This window comes from Desmodus rotundus, chromosome 1, assembly GCF_022682495.2.
Source record: "Desmodus rotundus isolate HL8 chromosome 1, HLdesRot8A.1, whole genome shotgun sequence".
Taxonomy (NCBI): Eukaryota; Metazoa; Chordata; class Mammalia; order Chiroptera; family Phyllostomidae; genus Desmodus; species Desmodus rotundus.
Genome location: NC_071387.1, coordinates 85,617,265 through 85,640,259, shown reverse-complemented (window position 1 = coordinate 85,640,259; position 22,995 = coordinate 85,617,265). Strand labels below are relative to the sequence as shown.

Genomic DNA, 22,995 nt, shown 5'->3' with positions numbered 1-22,995 from the left:
AGTGACGCACGCTCCACTCTCCACTGGACTCCAATCTTTCACTCTGCTACCCAAATCAAACTGGGCCCCTCTGGTGCTGGTTCCCGAGTGGGTGGGCTTGTGCACGCCCTAGGCCCCTGTGGGTCTCTCCCAAGACCTCTCCTGTGAGGCTGGGAGTTTCTCCTGGTGCCGCCCCAACCCCCACGGGCGTTTTCAATCAGAGGTTTGAGGCTTTATTTCCCTGCGCTGGAGCCCTGGGTTGCTTGGTCTGCTTCGCTCCCAGCTATTCTTCCTGGTTTATCTATGCACGAATGTGGGGCCGCGGGGTGCTACCCGTCACACTGCCTGCCCCCTTCTCCGCCACTCTGAGTCCAGCCCTCTTAGTTTATCTGTGCGCCAATGTGGGGCCACAGGGTCTGCTAGTGGTCAGACTGCCTGTCCCGTTTGTCCCACACTCCGCCAGTCTGGGTCCCGCCACGGCCATGCGAGTCCTCTCCGCCCGGGCTCCCCGTCTTTGCCCCTCCTACCGGTCTGGATGAATGTTTATTTTTTATTTCCTTGGGGTCGGACTTCCTTGCTGTTCGATTTTCTGTCAGTTCTGGTTGTGCGAGGAGGCACAGTGTGTCTACCTACGCCTCCATCTTGGCTCTCCCATCCTGAAATTTTTCACCATGGAAATCATTAACAAGAGTTAAATATCTGTACATTCTTGTTTCTTTTTGAGTTACCTTAGATACAATGAAAAGCACAGGGGTAGAATTGCCGATGTGTATTATTCACAGAATACTTGGGATTCGTGTATTTCATTGTACGTAAGTTTTAACTGAAGTAATCATTATGTCATACTAATGTCTTAAAAAAGTAATTTTTATTAGTTATTTTAAATTTTCAAGTAAATGCATTTCAAATTATAAAGTTTCCTCTGAATGCTATTTTGGCTCTATCTTTCTTTTCCACCTCCAGCCACAGGTACATAAGCTTTTATTTTTTTCTGATTTTTTGTTGCATTATTATCAGTGAGTTTGGGATATGTTTTATCTTTGATAATTTGTTAAGATCTTCTTTGTGAACAGTTAGATATGGTCAGTTTTTGTGACTGTGTCCTGTTGTTTCAACAAATAGTGTTTTCTGGTGGGACCCACACACATCTCAATTCATATAATAGATCACATATGCTAAGTGTGTCATTAAAAATGTCTGTTTTTTGTGCACACGCATCAATACTCATTTTCTATCAGTTTTCAGTTTTTTGAATTTCTGTGTATGCCCTTAAATACATATGAGTTTGAGGCTTTGCTGTTTTTGTTTTGTTTCTAGGTCCCTGTAATGTTTTTTTCCCTGAGCTTCGTTTGCAGATACTAATTTTGCTGCACTGGCTATCTCTTCATTTGCGTTTGCTACAAATCTCTTTTACTATTCCTGTCCTGCTTTTTTCCTTTTTGAGTTCTGATTTATGTAGGTCTCTTGTAAATAGCATGCAAGGACATTTTTTTGGAGGTTGGTAAGGAGGGTTTTCCAATTTGGAAGTTCATGTGAATACATGTAGGTTATGTTCATTTTAACAAACATACAGCATTCCATTGCATGAGTCAGTCTCACTTTAATCATCCATGAGCCTGCTGAATGAAGGACAGTTGTCTCCCATGACACAGTCTTGTGTGAACATTTGTCCTTGTCTCCTTGTCCCTGTGGCCGAGAGCCGTCTGGTGGTAGAGACCTGGGCCTGGAATTGCGGGCACACCTCCCACCTCCATCAGGGTGCCCTCCCCAGTGGCCAAGGAATCCATAGTCACCCCAGCAGGGCACAAGTTCTCATTTCCCCAGGTTTTCCAACATGTGATATTATCAGAATTTCAAACTGTGTCAATAGTAATCTATAGTAATTTTACTTTAGATTTGATCAGTAAATAGTGAACATGTTTTGAATATAAGTTGAACATATTTTTTTGTTGGTTTAGTAGCTATCACATTGCCTGTTCATGTATAGTTTACCTTCCTTGTTTGAGGATTTCATACCTGTGAATTCTGTTCCTCACTGAAATTTCTTTGTAAGCCCAAAATTAATACTCAGAGTGTTTTCACAGTCTCTCGTGGGCATGTGCAGAACAGCCACTCAAGGCATATGGTCCCAGCTGAGGTGTGCCGCCTTGTTTGAGTCCCCCTACTGCCAACAAGTATCCTTTTTGAGGTCTGTTTACACTTTGTGCTTTTTGTTTGTTTGTCTGCTGTTGAAATGGGCAGGCATGGTGCAGCAGTGCTGTCTGGCGACCCCTAGTGGGCAAGCTGGAATGTGTCTCCTGGAGGAAACACGCGGTAGGTGGGCTTCGTCCCTGAGCTTGGTGTTAGTAAAACACGAACAGAAACCTATGTGAAACAAGGTGATATATTGATTGGTTAATGAAAATGTGATGACCATGTACAGTAAACTATCTGTTTTTCCACAAGGAGCAATGGCTTAGTATTTGCTAATTTCAGTGTTTACAGTGACTTTATAGAAAATTACTACCACCGATAACCAGAATAGGCTGTATTCACATTTCATTAAGATGTTTGTTTTCCCCTTATTGATTCGCAAAAGTGTAAAAATATATTTTATATATCCTTTTTATACAGTTTTTACTCCACCTGGAATTGATTTTATGCTGACCTGGGGTTCTTTAATATGTTTCCATATCAATGGCCTAGTGTAACGATTTTCAACTTTCTCCATCTCATGCACATGTAAACTAATTACTGGCATTCTGTGGCACACCAAAAAATATGTTACAGTTTTTACCATTCTGACACACAAAAAAAGGTATAATTTTGATTCATTCACACTGGACGGCTATTATCATTTTTTTGACAGTCTAAGGGAAAAGAGGTCAGTGCCCCTGGCTAAATAGTCAGGTACTGCTTTTTTTTTTTTAAGGGCTAACAAAGAACTTTTATTCATAGTCAGGCTTGATGTACATAATGTGATTATTTCTTTTTTGGATATATTTATTGATTATGCTATTACACTTGTCCCATTCCCCCCCCCACTCCACTCCATCCTGCCCACCCCCTCCCTCCCACATTCCCCCCCTATAGTTCATGTCCATGGGTCATACTTATAAGTTCTTTGGCTTCTACATTTCCTACACTATTTTTATCCTCCCCCTGTCTATTTTCCACCTATCATCTATGCTACTTATTCTCTGTACCTTTCCCCTCACTCTCCCCCTCCCACTCCCCTATTGACAACCCTCCATGTGATCTCTACCTCTATGGTTCTGTTCCAGTTCTAGTTGTTTGCCTAGTTTGCTCTTGTTTTTGTTTTAGGTGTGGTCGTTAATAACTGTGAGTTTGCTGTCATTTTTACTGTTCCTACTTTTTATCTTCTTCTTCTTAGGTAAGTCCCTTTAACATTTCATATAATAAGGGCTTGGTGATGATGAACTCCTTTAACTTGACCTTATCTGAGAAGCACTTTATCTTCCCTTCCATTCTAAATGATAGCTTTGCTGGATACAGTAATCTTGGATGTAGGTCCTTGCCTTTCATGACTTGGAATATTTCTTGCCAGCCCCTTCTTGCCTGCAAGGTCTCTTTTGAGAAATCAGCTGACAGTCTTATGGGAAGTCCTTTGTAGGTAACTGTGTCCTTTTCTCTTGCTGCTTCTAAGATTCCCTCCTCCTTTTTAATCTTAGGTAATGTAATTATGATGTTCCTTGGTGTGTTCCTCCTTGGGTCCAGCTTCTTTGGGACTGTATGAGCTTCCTGGACTTCCTGGAAGTCTATTTCCTTTGCCAGACTGGGGAAGTTCTCCTTCCTTATTTGTTCAAATAAGTTTTCAATTTTTGGTTCTTCCTCATCTCCTTCTGGCACCCCTAGAATTCGGATGTTGGAACGTTTCAAGATGTCCTGGAGGTTCCTAAGCCTCCCCTCATTTTTCCGAATTCTTGTTTCTTCATTCTTTTCTGGTTGGATGTTTCTTTCTTCCTTCTGGTGCACACCATTGATTTGAGTCCCTGTTTCCTTCGCATCACTATTGGTTCCCTGTACATTTTCCTTTGTTTCTCTTAGCATAGGCTTCATTTTTTCGTCTAGTTTTTGACCAAATTCAACCAATTCTGTGAGTGTCTTAATAACCAGTGTTTTGAACTGTGCATCTGATAGGTTGGCTATCTCTTCCTCGCTTAGTTGTATTTTTTCTGGAGCTTTGAAGTGTTCTGTCATTTGGGCCATTTTGTTTGTTTGTTTGTTTGTTTTTGTCTTGGCGTGTCTGTTACTTTAAATGGGCGGAGCCTTAGGTGTTCCCTGGGGCGGGGCGGGGTAATGCTGGTTGTTGCGCTGTGAAGCTGTACGTGAGGGAGGGGCCGAGAGGGGGCAGTGACGCACGCTCCACTCTCCACTGGACTCCAATCTTTCACTCTGCTACCCAAATCAAACTGGGCCCCTCTGGTGCTGGTTCCCGAGTGGGTGGGCTTGTGCACGCCCTAGGCCCCTGTGGGTCTCTCCCAAGACCTCTCCTGTGAGGCTGGGAGTTTCTCCTGGTGCCGCCCCAACCCCCACGGGCGTTTTCAATCAGAGGTTTGAGGCTTTATTTCCCTGCGCTGGAGCCCTGGGTTGCTTGGTCTGCTTCGCTCCCAGCTATTCTTCCTGGTTTATCTATGCACGAATGTGGGGCCGCGGGGTGCTACCCGTCACACTGCCTGCCCCCTTCTCCGCCACTCTGAGTCCAGCCCTCTTAGTTTATCTGTGCGCCAATGTGGGGCCACAGGGTCTGCTAGTGGTCAGACTGCCTGTCCCGTTTGTCCCACACTCCGCCAGTCTGGGTCCCGCCACGGCCATGCGAGTCCTCTCCGCCCGGGCTCCCCGTCTTTGCCCCTCCTACCGGTCTGGATGAATGTTTATTTTTTATTTCCTTGGGGTCGGACTTCCTTGCTGTTCGATTTTCTGTCAGTTCTGGTTGTGCGAGGAGGCACAGTGTGTCTACCTACGCCTCCATCTTGGCTCTCCCATCCTGAAATTTTTCACCATGGAAATCATTAACAAGAGTTAAATATCTGTACATTCTTGTTTCTTTTTGAGTTACCTTAGATACAATGAAAAGCACAGGGGTAGAATTGCCGATGTGTATTATTCACAGAATACTTGGGATTCGTGTATTTCATTGTACGTAAGTTTTAACTGAAGTAATCATTATGTCATACTAATGTCTTAAAAAAGTAATTTTTATTAGTTATTTTAAATTTTCAAGTAAATGCATTTCAAATTATAAAGTTTCCTCTGAATGCTATTTTGGCTCTATCTTTCTTTTCCACCTCCAGCCACAGGTACATAAGCTTTTATTTTTTTCTGATTTTTTGTTGCATTATTATCAGTGAGTTTGGGATATGTTTTATCTTTGATAATTTGTTAAGATCTTCTTTGTGAACAGTTAGATATGGTCAGTTTTTGTGACTGTGTCCTGTTGTTTCAACAAATAGTGTTTTCTGGTGGGACCCACACACATCTCAATTCATATAATAGATCACATATGCTAAGTGTGTCATTAAAAATGTCTGTTTTTTGTGCACACGCATCAATACTCATTTTCTATCAGTTTTCAGTTTTTTGAATTTCTGTGTATGCCCTTAAATACATATGAGTTTGAGGCTTTGCTGTTTTTGTTTTGTTTCTAGGTCCCTGTAATGTTTTTTTCCCTGAGCTTCGTTTGCAGATACTAATTTTGCTGCACTGGCTATCTCTTCATTTGCGTTTGCTACAAATCTCTTTTACTATTCCTGTCCTGCTTTTTTCCTTTTTGAGTTCTGATTTATGTAGGTCTCTTGTAAATAGCATGCAAGGACATTTTTTTGGAGGTTGGTAAGGAGGGTTTTCCAATTTGGAAGTTCATGTGAATACATGTAGGTTATGTTCATTTTAACAAACATACAGCATTCCATTGCATGAGTCAGTCTCACTTTAATCATCCATGAGCCTGCTGAATGAAGGACAGTTGTCTCCCATGACACAGTCTTGTGTGAACATTTGTCCTTGTCTCCTTGTCCCTGTGGCCGAGAGCCGTCTGGTGGTAGAGACCTGGGCCTGGAATTGCGGGCACACCTCCCACCTCCATCAGGGTGCCCTCCCCAGTGGCCAAGGAATCCATAGTCACCCCAGCAGGGCACAAGTTCTCATTTCCCCAGGTTTTCCAACATGTGATATTATCAGAATTTCAAACTGTGTCAATAGTAATCTATAGTAATTTTACTTTAGATTTGATCAGTAAATAGTGAACATGTTTTGAATATAAGTTGAACATATTTTTTTGTTGGTTTAGTAGCTATCACATTGCCTGTTCATGTATAGTTTACCTTCCTTGTTTGAGGATTTCATACCTGTGAATTCTGTTCCTCACTGAAATTTCTTTGTAAGCCCAAAATTAATACTCAGAGTGTTTTCACAGTCTCTCGTGGGCATGTGCAGAACAGCCACTCAAGGCATATGGTCCCAGCTGAGGTGTGCCGCCTTGTTTGAGTCCCCCTACTGCCAACAAGTATCCTTTTTGAGGTCTGTTTACACTTTGTGCTTTTTGTTTGTTTGTCTGCTGTTGAAATGGGCAGGCATGGTGCAGCAGTGCTGTCTGGCGACCCCTAGTGGGCAAGCTGGAATGTGTCTCCTGGAGGAAACACGCGGTAGGTGGGCTTCGTCCCTGAGCTTGGTGTTAGTAAAACACGAACAGAAACCTATGTGAAACAAGGTGATATATTGATTGGTTAATGAAAATGTGATGACCATGTACAGTAAACTATCTGTTTTTCCACAAGGAGCAATGGCTTAGTATTTGCTAATTTCAGTGTTTACAGTGACTTTATAGAAAATTACTACCACCGATAACCAGAATAGGCTGTATTCACATTTCATTAAGATGTTTGTTTTCCCCTTATTGATTCGCAAAAGTGTAAAAATATATTTTATATATCCTTTTTATACAGTTTTTACTCCACCTGGAATTGATTTTATGCTGACCTGGGGTTCTTTAATATGTTTCCATATCAATGGCCTAGTGTAACGATTTTCAACTTTCTCCATCTCATGCACATGTAAACTAATTACTGGCATTCTGTGGCACACCAAAAAATATGTTACAGTTTTTACCATTCTGACACACAAAAAAAGGTATAATTTTGATTCATTCACACTGGACGGCTATTATCATTTTTTTGACAGTCTAAGGGAAAAGAGGTCAGTGCCCCTGGCTAAATAGTCAGGTACTGCTTTTTTTTTTTTAAGGGCTAACAAAGAACTTTTATTCATAGTCAGGCTTGATGTACATAATGTGATTATTTCTTTTTTGGATATATTTATTGATTATGCTATTACACTTGTCCCATTCCCCCCCCCACTCCACTCCATCCTGCCCACCCCCTCCCTCCCACATTCCCCCCCTATAGTTCATGTCCATGGGTCATACTTATAAGTTCTTTGGCTTCTACATTTCCTACACTATTTTTATCCTCCCCCTGTCTATTTTCCACCTATCATCTATGCTACTTATTCTCTGTACCTTTCCCCTCACTCTCCCCCTCCCACTCCCCTATTGACAACCCTCCATGTGATCTCTACCTCTATGGTTCTGTTCCAGTTCTAGTTGTTTGCCTAGTTTGCTCTTGTTTTTGTTTTAGGTGTGGTCGTTAATAACTGTGAGTTTGCTGTCATTTTTACTGTTCCTACTTTTTATCTTCTTCTTCTTAGGTAAGTCCCTTTAACATTTCATATAATAAGGGCTTGGTGATGATGAACTCCTTTAACTTGACCTTATCTGAGAAGCACTTTATCTTCCCTTCCATTCTAAATGATAGCTTTGCTGGATACAGTAATCTTGGATGTAGGTCCTTGCCTTTCATGACTTGGAATACTTCTTGCCAGCCCCTTCTTGCCTGTAAGGTCTCTTTTGAGAAATCAGCGAACAGTCTTATGGGAAGTCCTTTGTAGGTAACTGTGTCCTTTTCTCTTGCTGCTTCTAAGATTCTCTCCTTCTGCGTAATCTTGGGTAATGTAATTATGATGTTCCTTGGTGTGTTCCTCCTTGGGTCCAGCTTCTTTGGGACTGTCTGAGCTTCCTGGACTTCCCGGAGGTCTATTTCCTTTGCCATATCAGGGAAGTTCTCCATTATTTGTTCAAATAAGTTTTCAATTTTTTGTTCTTCCTCATCTCCTTCTGGCACCCCTATAATTCGGATGTTGGAACGTTTCAAGGTGTCCTGGAGGTTCCTAAGCCTCTCCTCATTTTTCCAAATTCTTGTTTCTTCATTCTTTTCTGGTTGGATGTTTGTTTCTTCCTTCTGGTCCATACCATTGATTTGAGTCCCGGTTTCCTTCTCATCACTATTGGTTCCCTGTACATTTTCCTTTGTTTCTCTTAGCATAGGCTTCATTTTTTCATCTGGTTTTCGAACAGATTCAACCAAGTCTGTGAGCATATTGATAACCAGTGCTTTGAACTGTGCATCTGATAGGTTGGCTATCTCTTCCTCGCTTAGTTGTATTTTTTCTGGAGCTTTGAAGTGTTCTGTCATTTGGGCCATTTGTTTTTGTTTTTGTTTTTGTTTTTGTTTTTTGTCTTGGCGCATCTGTTACTTAAAGGGGCGGAGCTTTAGGTGTTCCCTGGGGCAGGGTAACGCTACTTGCTGCTCTGTGAAGCTGTACGTGGGGGAGGGGCCGAGAGGGAGCAATGGCGCCTGCTCTACTCTCCACCAGATTGCTACCCACAATCAAACTTGGCCCCTTTGTTGCTGGTTCCCGAGTGGGTGGGCTTGTGCACACTCTAGGCCCCTGTGGGTCTCTCCAACGACCTCTCCTATGAGGCTGGGAGTCTCTCCTGGTGCCGCCCCAACCCCCACGGGCGTTTTCAATCAGAGGTTTGAGGCTTTATTTCCCCGCACTGGAGCCCTGGGTTACGCGGTGTACTTTGCTCTCCGCTTTTTCGTTCGGTTTATCTGGTTTATTTGTGCGCTATTTGTGGGGCCGCAAGGTCTGCTAGTGCTCCAACTGCCTGCCCCGTTAGTCCCACACTCCGCCAGTCTCAGTCCTGCCACGGCCACGCGAGTCCTGTCCGCCCAGGTGCCCGTCTCCGCCCCTCCTACCGGTCTGGATGAATGTTTCTTTTTTACCTACTTGGTGTCGGACTTCCTTGCTGTTGAAATTTCTGTCAGTTCTGGTTGTGCGAGGAGGCGCAGTGTGTCTACCTACACCGCCATCTCGGTCCTAGGTCCTCAGGTACTGCATGTTTTAAAAAAAACTTTCCCCCCAAGGAAAGGCTTTATTTGGGGACTGTTGCAGGAAGAAAGCAGGAGTTAGGACTGGTGGGCATATGAGGGGAGAGGCTTCTCAACCTGCTTTTTAATTTAGTGCTTGTTGCTAGGGTGAGTATAAACCACTGTGAATGTGGGAGGAGAGGGAGAGGAAGAGGGAAGGTGATGGAATGGACACTTTTCTTAGGGATGGAAGTCAGGACCTGGATATGGGGGCTGGGGGTGGGTAGGAAAGGCACCCTTTATATACTGAGGCTCAACCAAGGTCACTGCTTGATGCCAGCTTCCCCAAGCCCCCTGGCCCTTTCCCAGCTCCTGGCCCAGATGCCTGCCCTTCTAGCTCCCTTAGCTTTTGTGGAGAGGAGGGGAATGAAGATGTTGGGAATGGTGCTATCCTCTGCCTCCAAGTCCCTTGCCTAGGAGAATGGCTCACTTAGCCTGTCATGAAGTCCCACCTAATGTCAGGATTTCAGGAAGGCAGCATGCAGACAGGGGAACAGTTGTGCCCATCGCCACCCCTCCTGACACTCTGCCCTTGCCTGGCTCCTCATGTGAGGTTGCAACTCTTGGCTCCATCCTTGTGTATCTCGTCTTTGTTCCCTTACTCCTAGTCTGGCCATTCTGCCCACTGAGTGAATTGCTGCAGTCCCTTTGTGAGTCAGTACACTGCAGCTGCCAGTGGCCACGGCGAAGATGTCCCTGAGGCTGTACTCAGGGCCCTGGGAGGAGCACTCCACGAAGGACACGGCCCCTACCTGCCTGGCCAGTACAGTGCCCTGCTCATATGTAGCAGGGATAAGCTACTGGTTGGACAGTTCCCTCAGTGTGACCAGGTTGGTCCACATGCCCACTTTGCAGCCAACTAGCACAACTTGGCATTGGGGCAAGACTCCTGAGTCTCCCCTTGACACTTCTTGAGGGTGCTGTCCAGTGTTTCTGGTCGGCTAATGTGGAAGCAGATGAGCATAGCATCTGAATCAGGATATGCCAGGGGCCGGATGGTAGGAACATAACACCGGGGGTAGGTATCCTTGGCGATCACCTGTAGCAGCGTCTCCTGCCTGACCCCACGTCCACTAACACCATGATTTGCAGCAGCTGCCCTGCCCCTCTCTGGTCCTGCCTATGCTCCAGACCCCCACACAGCCCCTTCCCGGGCATCACTGACGCACTGCAGCCACTGGGCCCCAGTACCACCTTCTTGCAGGCTGGCACTGAGCTCCCAACCAGGCCACAGGGCCCCCTTCTGCTTTACTCCCAGCCCCTTAAGAGCGCTGGCAGTGTACCAGTTGAAAATCCCTGGCCTCGTACCTTGGGCACCACCTAGTGAATACCGCCGTCTGTAATCAATAAATTCACTGTGACCTGTCATGTGAGATGTCTGTGCATGCAGATCTGCTTCTAGGCTCTCTGTTTTCATCCAGTAGTTTCTGTACCTAGAATAACAATACAATATTCTAGTAGTGTAGCTGTATAATATGTCTTGCTATTTACAGGTTGGGGCAAAAGTAGGTTTACAGTTCATATGGGAGATACTATAATAATAAATAATAACACAAGAATAAACTGTTTTGTGTACTCACAAGTGTAAGCTGACTTTTGCAACACCCTGTATATACAAATAGCCTTACCTATGTCCATGGAATGAATTGTTCCTACCCCAAATACTTGTTCTGAAGCCATAATGTCCGCTGCCCTCCTTCCATGGGACTGTATTAGAGACAGGTCCTTTAAGGAGGTAATTAGGTTAAATGAGGTAGGTCGTGAAGGTGGGTCCCTGATCTGACAGAACTGGTGTCCTTATAATAAGGGGAAGAAACCTCAGAGACCTCTCTCTGCCAAGTCAGGACACAGCAAAAAGGTGGCCACCTGAGATCAAGGAACTGAATAGGCCAGCACTTTGACATTGAACTTCTCAGCCTCCAGAATTGTGAGAAATCAATGTCTATTGTTTAAGTCACCCCATGTCTGCTACTTGTTAGGACAGCCCAACCTGACTAGTACATCTACCTTGTTACTGTATCATTTTTCTAATTATCTTGACCATTGTCTTTTACTCTTCCATGGGAATTTTATCAGTTTGTATTTTCATTGGAATTGTATAGAAATTTGGTTTTTGCATTTTTTCAGGGACAGGGTGTGATGTAGTTTTTCTCCTTTGGACATATCACTGTTCTGTTACACAGAAGAGTTCCTATTGAGTCACTTCACCATTGCAGACTGACTGCACTAGGTCAGGTGAGCTCTTCTTCAGTGACTGTACTGACCTGCGAACTCGGCGCTGGAACGGGACTTTTTGCCCGATACCTCGTAGCCCAAGGCACCAGCCCATTGGCAGTTGTCTTTCTGATGCCCCGATTTTTTTCTCTCCTTTGGCTGTGATTGTGTTTCAGTGGACTAACCTCCACCTCCTTTATGATATCTCTGGAAGTTACACAAAACAAAGACAGAAAGGGAAAATCAATCAGCTGAAAACAAAATCATTCACAAGTTCCACGTTTTTGTCACTGGAATATCAGCAGCTTATCCTAGGCTGTAACTCTCCTCTTGGGCACAGTAGTTAAAGGTCTTTTGTTGGTGGTCTAGTGGTGTATCCCGTACCTGCAAATAGAGAGGTGTACTGTGAATAATAACACAGCCTTGGTCGGTCCTGTGGGCTGTAACTCCACTTTGGGACACACTGCTGTTAGTTGTGAAACTGGAACAGGAGAGGTCGTGGTGACTCACCCCCTCCCAGCTCATCGCCCCCCTTCCTGGTGCTGCCTCACACGCCCACACACATAGGTGTTGGCATTGTGTTGCACATCGGTTTGCATTTGTGTTGAGGGCTGCAGGGGATTGAAATCTTCAAAGGTTAAAGGAGTTACTACCATTTACAATAGATTTTCTTTTACCCATTTACAGGGGGTGAAGTAAGGTGGGTTTGTATGTGGAGAACAAAAGCTTTAAGAATAGGCTGCTTCCCCACGAATTAGGTTCAAAGACAAGGTTATTACAGCTTACTCAGGTAGCGTTTCAGTAGTGTGAGGGGATTAATGTGAGGCTATACATCTCATATTTCATAGTGGGTTTCATTTTTACCTGCTCTTCTAAAAAGTGGTTGATTCCTCCAATTACAGAGCCCTACGTACACTGGTGGAGTAGCCTGCTGGCACGGAGGTGGGTGGTGGGTGGGGCAGTTGGTGCAGGGCGGGGTGTACTCCCTCAGCTTGAGCGTCAGACTTCCCTGTTGCCTGCAGTGCTGTCCTGGGCCAACCTCATGGCCCATGGTGCGTACACACATAATGTGCTTCAACGAACAGCTACTTAAAGGAAGTATATTGTACTTTTGGACAGTTAAAAGTTATGTGAACTGTTGGTTTCTGGGAAATCACCTTCCTTGGGCCTTCATCCTGAGCCCTCTTATTTTTTACTTCACAGACTGTAGTAATTCCAAGGTTACAGCCGTTCTCCCCCCGAGTGGTCATGACCTAGAATCCCATTTCTAGGTCTGATGTACGTTGCCTCCAGGCCCGCAGATGCAGCTGCAGAATGGTGTCTCTAGGCAGATGACTCAAAGGCACCTTTGCATGTCTAAACAGAATTTCACCGTCTTCTACCTCACATGCCTTCCATGGTGGTTTTGGGGGAGTTTGTCATAAATCTCGTTCAAACTTTATCCTAATTACAGGAAAACAGCGCTATTAAAAAAAGAAAAACAAAAACCTGAAACTGCCAACTGACAAGCCAGTAAATAAAAATGACTCTGGAGAAACCAAGCTGCCTTACTGTTGGCGAGTAAACTAACTTGATGTTAAAGCCCTTAAACCACCAACCTCGTCAAATCAAGTTGGAAGGATGTGAGAAGAAGACCCAACTTTTCTCTCTATGATTTCTTATTATGATAAGTTTTACTTTCTGGAAAATGTAACGACTTTCTTTTAATACCATAATACAGAACCTGAATAAAAGAGAGAAGCCTGATCATTTTAAGGTTATGTGATACAGGCAATAAGTGACTAAGTAGTCAAGCATTGTGAAGTAAACAGAGAATGCACAGTCTCCTTAACTTAGACCGTGTGGCAACACAAATGGAAATGCTTGCACTTCAGCAATAATGACATTGACATTGGACATGTAGTAACACATTTAATGCCCCCACTATGTCTTTTTGTGTTCACCTGAGCCCGTGTATTAATTGTTATACCCTATTATGTGTGGATGAGAGCTTTTTACACACTGATCTCCAAAGTCACCCAAGGAAATACCAGCCTTCCAAGGTGTACGGAGTAGGGGACCAGCCCCCTAAGCATGGTGGAGGAGTATAGCATTATTTCCCAGTGGGGGGGTCACATCAGAACCAGTATGTCTCTATCTCTGGTGCCTTGTGTCATCCTGACCTTAGAGATGTCCATGGCAAAAGCCAATGTTTCTAAAAGGTTCAGCTGACTGGGATTTTTTTACATGAATGTTGGTGTTTGGTGTGTTCAGTTGACCAGGTGAACATTTTTGCCACATTTAACCCAACATTTAACTCAGGATGCTAGGAGCATTTCATCGTGGAAATAGAGAGAAATCAATATAAAGTATGGCATTTGATTTTGGAGGAAATCATTTATTCAACAAATTTAAATTGAGGGCCAGTCCCTGCAGTCCCTGTTCAAGGTGCTGAGGACACAGCAGCGAATGCAACAGACAAAAACGAAAATTTCCTTATACTGTTTACATGCTCTCAGGGGGCTTCTTTCACAAAGCGTGGTATTTGAAAGATTCTTTAGTGTGATTTATTCCCTTTTATTGATGACATTCTGTTGTATGAAGATACTACTATATGTTTATGTACCTGTTGATGGACATTTGGGTTCCTAGTTCAGAGCAATTATAAGTGAAACTGTTAAGCACATTTATTGTTCAGGTATTTGGGTGAACATGCTTTTATTTCTCTAGAATAAATTCTAAGTGTGGGATTGCTGAGTCAGTAGATAAATGTATATATAAAGTACAAGAAATTGCCAAAGTCGTGTCTCCAGTTCACACTGCCGCCAACAATGTACGAGAGTCCCAGTCGCTCCACTTCCTTACCTACATTTGACGTTGTCGGTCATTTAGTGTTAGCTGTTCTAGTGTCTTGTGTTGTGACGGTGCACAGTGGTTTAGTGCACGTTTCTGCCATCATTAAAAGCGGAACCATCCTTTCAGCCTACACTTTTGTGAGTGTTTGTTAGGCCTTTTGTCCAGTTTTAGTGTGTTGTTTGTCTTCTTATTGCATTCTGGGATTTGTGTGTTATGAATACAATATTGTATATTCTGGTTACAGTTCCTTTGTCAGATATATAAAAATGTTCTCTCCCAGCCTGTGGTTTGCCTTTTTATTTTCTTAATGCTGTCTTTTAATGATCAGGAAAACCTAGTTTTGCTAAAAGTCTAATTTATCATTGTTTTCTTTTATGCATCATGTCTAAGAAATTTTTGCCTTTGTCTGCCCCAATACTATAAAGATACACTTCTGTGTTTCCTCCTGAAGTGTTACAATTTTAGTGTTTATGTTTAGGTCTGTGATCTGTCTCAAAAGCAGTTTTTTTGCACAATGTGAGTTATGGATTGAAGTTCATTTTATTCCATACAAATGTTCAGTTGTTCAAGCACCATTTGTTTCCAGTCCTCATCTGAGGAGGATATGTTTATTGATTTTAGAGAGAGAGGAAGGGAGGGAAGGAGAGAGACAGACAGACAGACAGACATTGATGCGAGAGAGAAACATTGATCGGTTGCCTCCCTTATGTGCCCTGACTAGGGATCAAACCTGCACCCTAGATATGTGCCCTGATGTGGAACTGAACCCTTAGGTGATACCTCAACTAACCCAGGCACTCGGTCAGGACTCAAGCACCATTTTTGGGAGGAGGTCCTGTCCTCCTTGAGTGCCTTAGAGCCTTTATTGAAAATCAGTTGACCATATGTGTGGTCAAACAGACATATGTCTGTTTTGGAATTTTCTACCATGTTCTATTGATCTGCTCTTATACCCCAGTACCACATTGTCTGGACAATTGTAACATTATAGTCAGTCGTACAGCCAGGTGGCGGAAATCCTCCTTCATTCTTGTTCTCCTTCATGATTGTTTTGGCTCTTCCAGTACCGTTGCATTTGCATATAAACTCTAGGATTAGTTTGTTGATTTCTGCAAAAGGGTCTCCTGGGCTGTTTTTTAACTTTTGATTTTGAAATAACTTCAAACCTACTATAAAGTTACAAAAACAGTAGTAAATAGCCCGTACGCTCTTTACCCAGGTTTACCAATTGTTATCATTTTGCCATATTTGATTTATTATTTCCTCAGTATGTATTTGTAATTACTATTTTTTCTGCATCATCTCAGAGTAAGTTGCATTCATTATACTTACTTGCTGCGTAGTGCTTAAGTGTGTATTCAATGATACATCCTTACAGAACTGCAGCTTCAAATTTAGGCCATATGTCCTTGAATTGCCATTCATTCTCCAATTGCTTTAGTTGTCCCAATTGTGCTCTTCAGATCCCTCTCCCCTCAGCACAGAGTCTTCACCATGTTGCTTTAGTCTCAACTGAGAAAATAACATGGGTCTATGTGTTTTCAGTGGTTGGTTTTTAAATGTTAAAGTAACTTTGCATTCCTGGGTTAGCCCAGTTGGTCCATTACCCACTTTTATAATGACCTTTTACTTTGCTGAGCCCAGTTTACTATTGTTGTGTGAAGCATGTTGCCTGTTTGATTAGGAGACAGTGGTCTGTAATGTTTTTAGGATACTCTTGTCAGGTATTTTTATCAAGGTTATGTTTGCCTCATAAAACAAATTAGAAGGTGTCCTTTACTCTATTTTCTAAAACAGTTTGTGTAAAATTACTGATGTTTATTCCTTAAATGCCTAACGGAACTCACCACTTTCCATTATGTGCACCTAGAGTTTTAATCATAGGAAGGTTTGTGATGACAACTTCATGTAGAAGATTTGGTTCTGTTCTGAGTTTTTATTTGTATTGGCACTGATTTTGATGTTTGTGTTTTTCAAGGAATTTGTCGTTTTTTTCTAAGTTGTTGGATCTACATTTATATATTTGTTCATAATATTTCTTATTATCCTTTAATATTTGTTAGTGCCTTTGGCAAAGCCCCCTTGTGCTTTCCTGACATTGGTGATGTGTATTTTCTCTTTTTCTTGATCAGTTTTTCCAGGTGCTAGCAATTTGTTAACCTTTTTAAGAACCAACTTTTGGCTTTATTGATTTTTCTGTTGTTCTGTATTTCCGTTCTTGTCAGTAATATTTTCTTCTAATTCAGATTTAATTTGTCATTCTTTTTCTAACTTCTCAAGGTGTAAAACTTTATCTAATATAAGTATTTACAGCTATCTTGTTTTTATCTTTTGTAATTTATATTTTCACATTTCATTTAAAATTCTATTTAATTTTCCTTGCATTTTTTTTAAGCCCAAAGGTTATCTGGAAGTTTGCTATTTAATTTCCAAATATTTGAAGAGTTTCTAAATATCTTTTGTTACTGATTTCTGATTTACTTCTGTGTGATTAGAGATTTATGGTTTCAATTGTTTTAAACTTATTGTGAGTTATTTTGTGGTGAGCATATGGTCTTTCTGGGTGAACATGCCCTGAGCACCAAAACGTGTGTGCTGCTCGTCGGGGATGCTCCACAAAGGCCACTAGGTCAAGGGGGTGGGTACTCTTTCCACTGCTGTTTCGTCACTACTTTTTTTTTTTATTAGTTCTACTAATTGCTGAGAGACTGGTGTTAAATTTGCCAACTATAATTGTGGATTTGTCTGAGTTGTCCTCTGGTTCTGTCAATTCTTGTTCCCATATTAGCTCTGATATTAGTTGTATTCATGTTTATGTCTTTTTGGTTAATAGACCCTTTCATTTGAAAGGTGTTTTTGCTGAGTATGGAATTCCAGGTTCACAGTTCATTTTTCTCTGCTAGTACACTGAAGGTGTCATTGCCCAGTATTGTTTTGCATTATTTCTAACAAGGGTCCTGTCCCCTGTTTCTATTTATCCTAGGTTTTTAGCAAGTTGTCTGTGATGTGAGTTGGTGTGGTTTCCTTTATACTTATCTTGCTTGCTTTTCACTGACACTTCTTGATCAGTATGTAACAGTGTTTTAATCAAATTTGGAAAAACAACATTTGGCCATTATTCTTTTTTATTTTTATTTATTTTTTGATATATTTATTGATTATGCTATTACAGTTGTCCCATTTCCGCCCCTTCACTCAACTCCATCCTGCCCACCCCCTCCCTCCCACATTCCCCCCCTATAGTTCATGTCCATGGGTCATACTTATAAGTTCTTTGGCTTCCACATTTCCTACACTATTCTTACCCTCCCCCTGTCTATTTTCCACCTATCATTTATGCTATTTATTCTCTGTACCTTTCCCCGCTCTCTCCTCCTCCCAATCCCCTATTGATAACCCTCCATGTGATCTCCATTTCTGTGGTTCTGTTTCTGTTCTAGTTGTTGGCTTAGTTTTCTTTTGTTTTTGTTTTAGGTGTGGTCGTTAATAACTGTGAGTTTGCTGTCATTTTGACTGTTCATATTTTTTAGCTTCTTTTTCGTAGGTAACTCCCTTTAACATTTCATATAATAAGGGCTTGGTGATGATGAACTCCTTTAACTTGACCTTATCTGAGAAGCTCTTTATCTTCCCTTCCAGTCTAAATGATAGCTTTGCTGGATACAGTAATCTTGGATGTAGGTCCTTGAGTTTAATCTTGGGTGATGTAATTATGATGTGCCTTGGTGTGTTCCTCCTTGGGTCCAGCTTCTTTGGGACTCTCTGAGCTTCCTGGACTTCCTGGAAGTCTATTTCCTAGGCCAGAGTAGGGAAGTTCTCCTTCATTATTTGTTCAAATAAGTTTTCAATTTTTGGTTCTTCCTCTTCTCCTTCTGGCACCCCTAGAATTCAGATGTTGGAACATTTCAAGATGTCCTGGAGGTTCCTAAGCCTCCCCTCATTTTTCCGAATTCTTGTTTCTTCCTTCTTTTCTGGTTGGATGTTTCTTTCTTCCTTCTGGTGCACACCATTGATTTGAGTCCCAGTTTCCTTCGCATCACTATTGGTTCCCTGTACATTTTCCTTTGTTTCTCTTAGCATAGGCTTCATTTTTTCATCTAGTTTTCGACCAAATTCAACCAATTCTGTGAGCATCTTGATAACCAGTGTTTTGAACTGTTCATCTGATAGGTTGGCTATCTCTTCCTTGCTTAGTTGTATTTTTTCTGGAGCTTTGAAGTGTTCTGTCATTTGGGCCATTTGTTTTTGTTGTTTTTTTTTTTGTCTTGGCGCGTCTGTTACTTAAAGGGGCAGAGCCTTAGATGTTCACAGGGGCGGGGTAATGCTGGTCGCTGCGCTGTGACGCTGTACGTGGGGGGAGGGGCCGAGAGGGAGCAATGGCGCCTGCTCCACTCTCCACTGGATTTCATCACTCCCTCTGCTACCCACAATCAAATTGGGCCCCTCTGGTGCTGGCTCCCGAGTGGGTGGGCTTGTGCACACTCTAGGCCCCTGTGGGTCTCTCCCACGACCTCTCCTGTGAGGCTGGGAGTCTCTCCTGCTGCCGCCCCAACCCCCATGGGCGTCTTCAATCAGAGGTCTGAGGTTTTATTTCCCCGTGCTCGAGCCCTGGGTTACGTGGTGTGCTTCGCTCCCCGCTGTTCGTCCAGGTTTATCTATGTGTGAATGTGGGGCCTCAGGGTACTACCTGCTGCTCTGCCTGCCCTGTTCTCCGCCACTCTGAGTCCGGCCCTCTGGGTTTATCTGTGCGCGACTGTAGGGCCATAGTGTCTGCTAGTGCTCTGACTGCCTGCCCTGTTCGTCCCACACTCCGCCAGTCTAGGTCCCGCCACGGCAACTCGAGTCCTCTCCCGCCCTGGCTGCCTGTCTCTGCCCCTCCTGCCAGTCTGGATGAATGTTTATTTTTTATTTCCTTGGTGTCGGACTTCCTTGCCGTTCGATTTTCCGTCAGTTCTGGTTGTGCGAGGAGGCGCAGTGTGTCTACCTACGCCGCCATCTTGGTTCTCTCTCTTTTTTATTTTTAAAGATTTAATGTTTTGTTCTTAGAGAGAGAGGAAGGGAGGGAGAGAAACATTGATGTGAGAAAAAAAAAATCAGCACGCATCCAACACCGGTTCTGGCCCGTAACCCAGGTATGTACCCTGACCGGGAATTGAACCTGTGACCCTTTGGTTTGTGGTCCAGCCCTCAATCCACACCAGCCAGGGCTGGCCATTATTTCCTCAAACTGTTTATACTGATTCCTTGCATCTCTCCAATTCTGCTGGGGTCTTGATTGCATATAAGTTTGACCCCTTGGGCTTTTCCACAGCTCTCTGAGTTTCTGTTTATTTTCTGTAAATCTTTTTGTCTTCTTTGTTTCAGTGAGGAAATCTTCTATTGACCTGTCAAGTTACATATTTTTTTCTGACTTAATCCAGTCTGTTGTTAATACCATGTTTTATTAGAGATGTGTGTTTCTTTTCTTCCCTTTGATTCTTTCACAGTTTCCATTACTCCATATCTTCGTTGTACTTCCTTTTGTGCCTTGTTTTCCAGACTTGCAGGTCCTTAAAGTCCTGGTCTCCTAAGTCTGACATCTCCGTCATCTTCGGGTTGGTTTCTCTTGACTAGGGGTTATATTGTGCCGGTTTTTCACATCTGATCATTTTTTTATTGCATACTGGACATTGTGGTTTGTACTCTAGACTTTTTACATTTTGTTACCTTCCTCTGAAGAGTGTTTTGCTGTAGCAGCCTATTAGATCATGGTCAGGTGACCTGCAACTTACTGAGTTTAGCTTCAGGCACGTCACAGTGATTTATTTCAGTTTATACTCTGTGCTTTTGCTCTGTGCCCCCCAACACCCACTCTACCTGGTCTGAGATATGCCTTCCTCTGTGTCACTCAAACAGCCACTTATTTATAAGAACAACAATTATGAAATGGTTTTAACACTTTCAACAAAAACCATGGGGGGAATGCTAATTTCCTACACAATATGTAACTACATTTGAATTTTGACATTGATTACTCTTTCAACCACAGAGAAACCTTACTTTCCTTTAAAAGTCTTTCAGTATTTATATCCATGAATTTTCCAAGCTTTTCTTGAAGCCAATTTTTATTTTTAGCATTTACAAATTGGAGAGATGATTGGCGATTAGCCCCATGAACTCCTTGGCCCCTTGTGAAGAAGCATGTTCTGTCACAACGTGATGACCCCTTCCTCCTCTCAATTTCCTTCTCCTTTCCCGTTGCTTTCTTATTTTTTTTTTTTAAAAAAAGCCCTTCTCCTTTCATGTGTTTTTTATTAAAAAACTATTGTGGTTTTTTTTTTATCTCTCTCCCCTCCTTAACCATGAACTTGTTGGTATGTAAGTTTCTATTTCATGTGGCTACTTCTGTCCCAGAACATTTCGTCTCTTGAGTGACTGGTTTTACAGATTTTCTTCAGCTCTGTCACTTTTCAGAGTTCCCAGACTATGGTGAATAAAGATTAACTCTGTTTGAAAATATAAAGTAATTCCGCCCTGGTGGTGTGGCACAGTGGATGGAGTGCTGGCCTGTGAACTGAAAGGTCGCCAGTTTGATTCCCAGTCAGGGCATGTGCCTGGGTTATGACGCCGGGTTCCCAGTAGTGGGGGAGCATGCAAAAGGCCACCTATTGATGTTTCTCTCCCTCTCTTTCTCCTCCCTTCCCCTGTCTCTAAAAATAAATAAAATCTTTTAAAAAATAAAGTAATTCTCACTTGTTTTCTTAAAATTCCATAACCCAAAGAACATCCTTTTCTAACTACTTCTTCGTGTTTTGGACATTTTCTAAAATTCATATTGGAAATCCACTGAGATGAGTAAGCTGTGGACCAGATGTGATGGCCTTGAGGCCCCTTCTCAGCCTGTCTTCCCTGCACCCCTGTTGCTCTGTCTTTGCTATGGGCACCTGCTTAGCAGCCAGGGAGAAGCCAGCCCACGTAATAGGTTTTCTGTTCTTTGACTCTTCAAGCAGAGCGAAGAAATTGTCACTCTTGTTGGGATGCCCCAAGGGACTGACCGAATCAAACCTCATACCCTAGGCATAGGTGACATTCCTCAGAGCACATGTCTCCTAATTATTTTCCTGGAAGAGCAGGCGAACACCTGAACCCAACCTGTGTGCAGACACGCTGGGGCAGAGCTTACTTGCATTTGTGTTGGTGTTTTTGGCAACACAAATGCAATGTTTAAAACCAATGTTTAGGCATTGGTTTTACTTTAATCATCAATTAACCCCACTTCAGAGTGAAAGAGGGTGGAGTGTGTGTGTCTTATTAGCACATGTGCTTGCCCATTTAAACTATTATTTAAGGAATCCTTGACCCAAAAGGAATAATGTCTAGTGAACTGGAGAGAAAGGGCCTATGGCTGTTGTTGACGCCAGAATCTGCCTTATTTTGATTATATTGGGGTCTAGGTAGTTCGCTTTGAAAGAGAGATTTTCTTCAGGGACCAAGAAGACAGCAGAGCAGGGAAAACCAGGCAGAGGTAACTGGAGAGAGCATGTTCTACATTCCCTTTGTCTCCCTGCTGCAGACATCTGGCTTTCACACGTGTGAGAACCAGGGGAGGGTTTGTGAGTCCATTTGGCTATGGTGAACACCACACAGATTCCAGGGCGCAGGGTGCAAAATCAGGGGAGGCACTGCAATGACAAGTGTTGTTAAGCTTATGAGCAGGTTGCAGATTAGCTTGAAAACAAGCATCTTAATTATAGGCCTGAGCTCATGTCCAAAGCTTGTCCTGGGGTCTCCAAGCCCCCTTTCCTTTCCTCCCCCAGACAGCAGCCCTCATATATCTGCTGTGGCCCTAAGCCTCTGACGATCTCATCTGCTGAAGGCAGGACCTAGAGGTTCTACGGAGAAGAATTTAAGACAAATGGCGCTATTCCCTGCAGGCCCTGAGAAGGCCAGACTGTAGGGCTAAGAAGAGGAGTGTGCTTTTGTGTCTTCTGTCCTGTCCCCCATACTTACCCACGGGACTCGTGCTGTCTGCATGGCAATGGTAAGGTTATGTCTCTGTGGTGATGAGCACACCTCCTGGTGCCAGTTCTGTGGGAGCCACACTTTGGAGTCCCCTGCATTGCTTCTCTCCGTTTCAAAGATTTCTCTCCTACAGTTTAAAGGTAGACCAGTTTCTGGATTATCATCGGTTTCATAAAAGCCTTGTCTGCAGACAACGTAAGTGTATAGGGGTGTGCAGAAATGTTTCTGATGTAGTTAGGGGTTTGATGAAAGATGTCGACATTTCCCATTCTCTCTGTATTTGTACATGCACACGAACACGTGCCTTCTCACAACCCGTCTCTCACACTCAGTTCTCCCCGGTTCCAACCCCTCCCCACTTACAGATGCTGATTTTTTTTTAAGTTAATAGACTTTGTTTTAGAGAAATTTTAGGTTTGTAGAAAAATTGAATATAGAGTGTTCTCATGTTGCCCCGTACCTCTTCTGCACACAGTTTCCCTTGTTAGTAATATCTTGCATTAGTGTGGTGCATTTGTTACAATGGACAAGCAAATACTGGTATATTATTATTCACTGAAGTCTAGAATACCTTCACTAATGTTGCTTGCAGGTGCATATTCATTCTTGGTACTGTCTATACTATGGGCTTGGAAAAATATATAATGATATATCCACCATTGTAGTATCATACAGACTAGTTTCACTGCCCTAAAAATTC

General features: G+C 42.9%; 1 protein-coding gene across 7 annotated transcripts in view; it reads left to right on the top strand.

Moving 5' to 3' along the window:
• The window catches only part of ROR2 (receptor tyrosine kinase like orphan receptor 2), a 215,810-nt gene that overhangs the window by 171,848 nt on the left and 20,967 nt on the right, over positions 1-22,995 (top strand). The gene's annotated exons all lie outside the window — the stretch shown is intronic.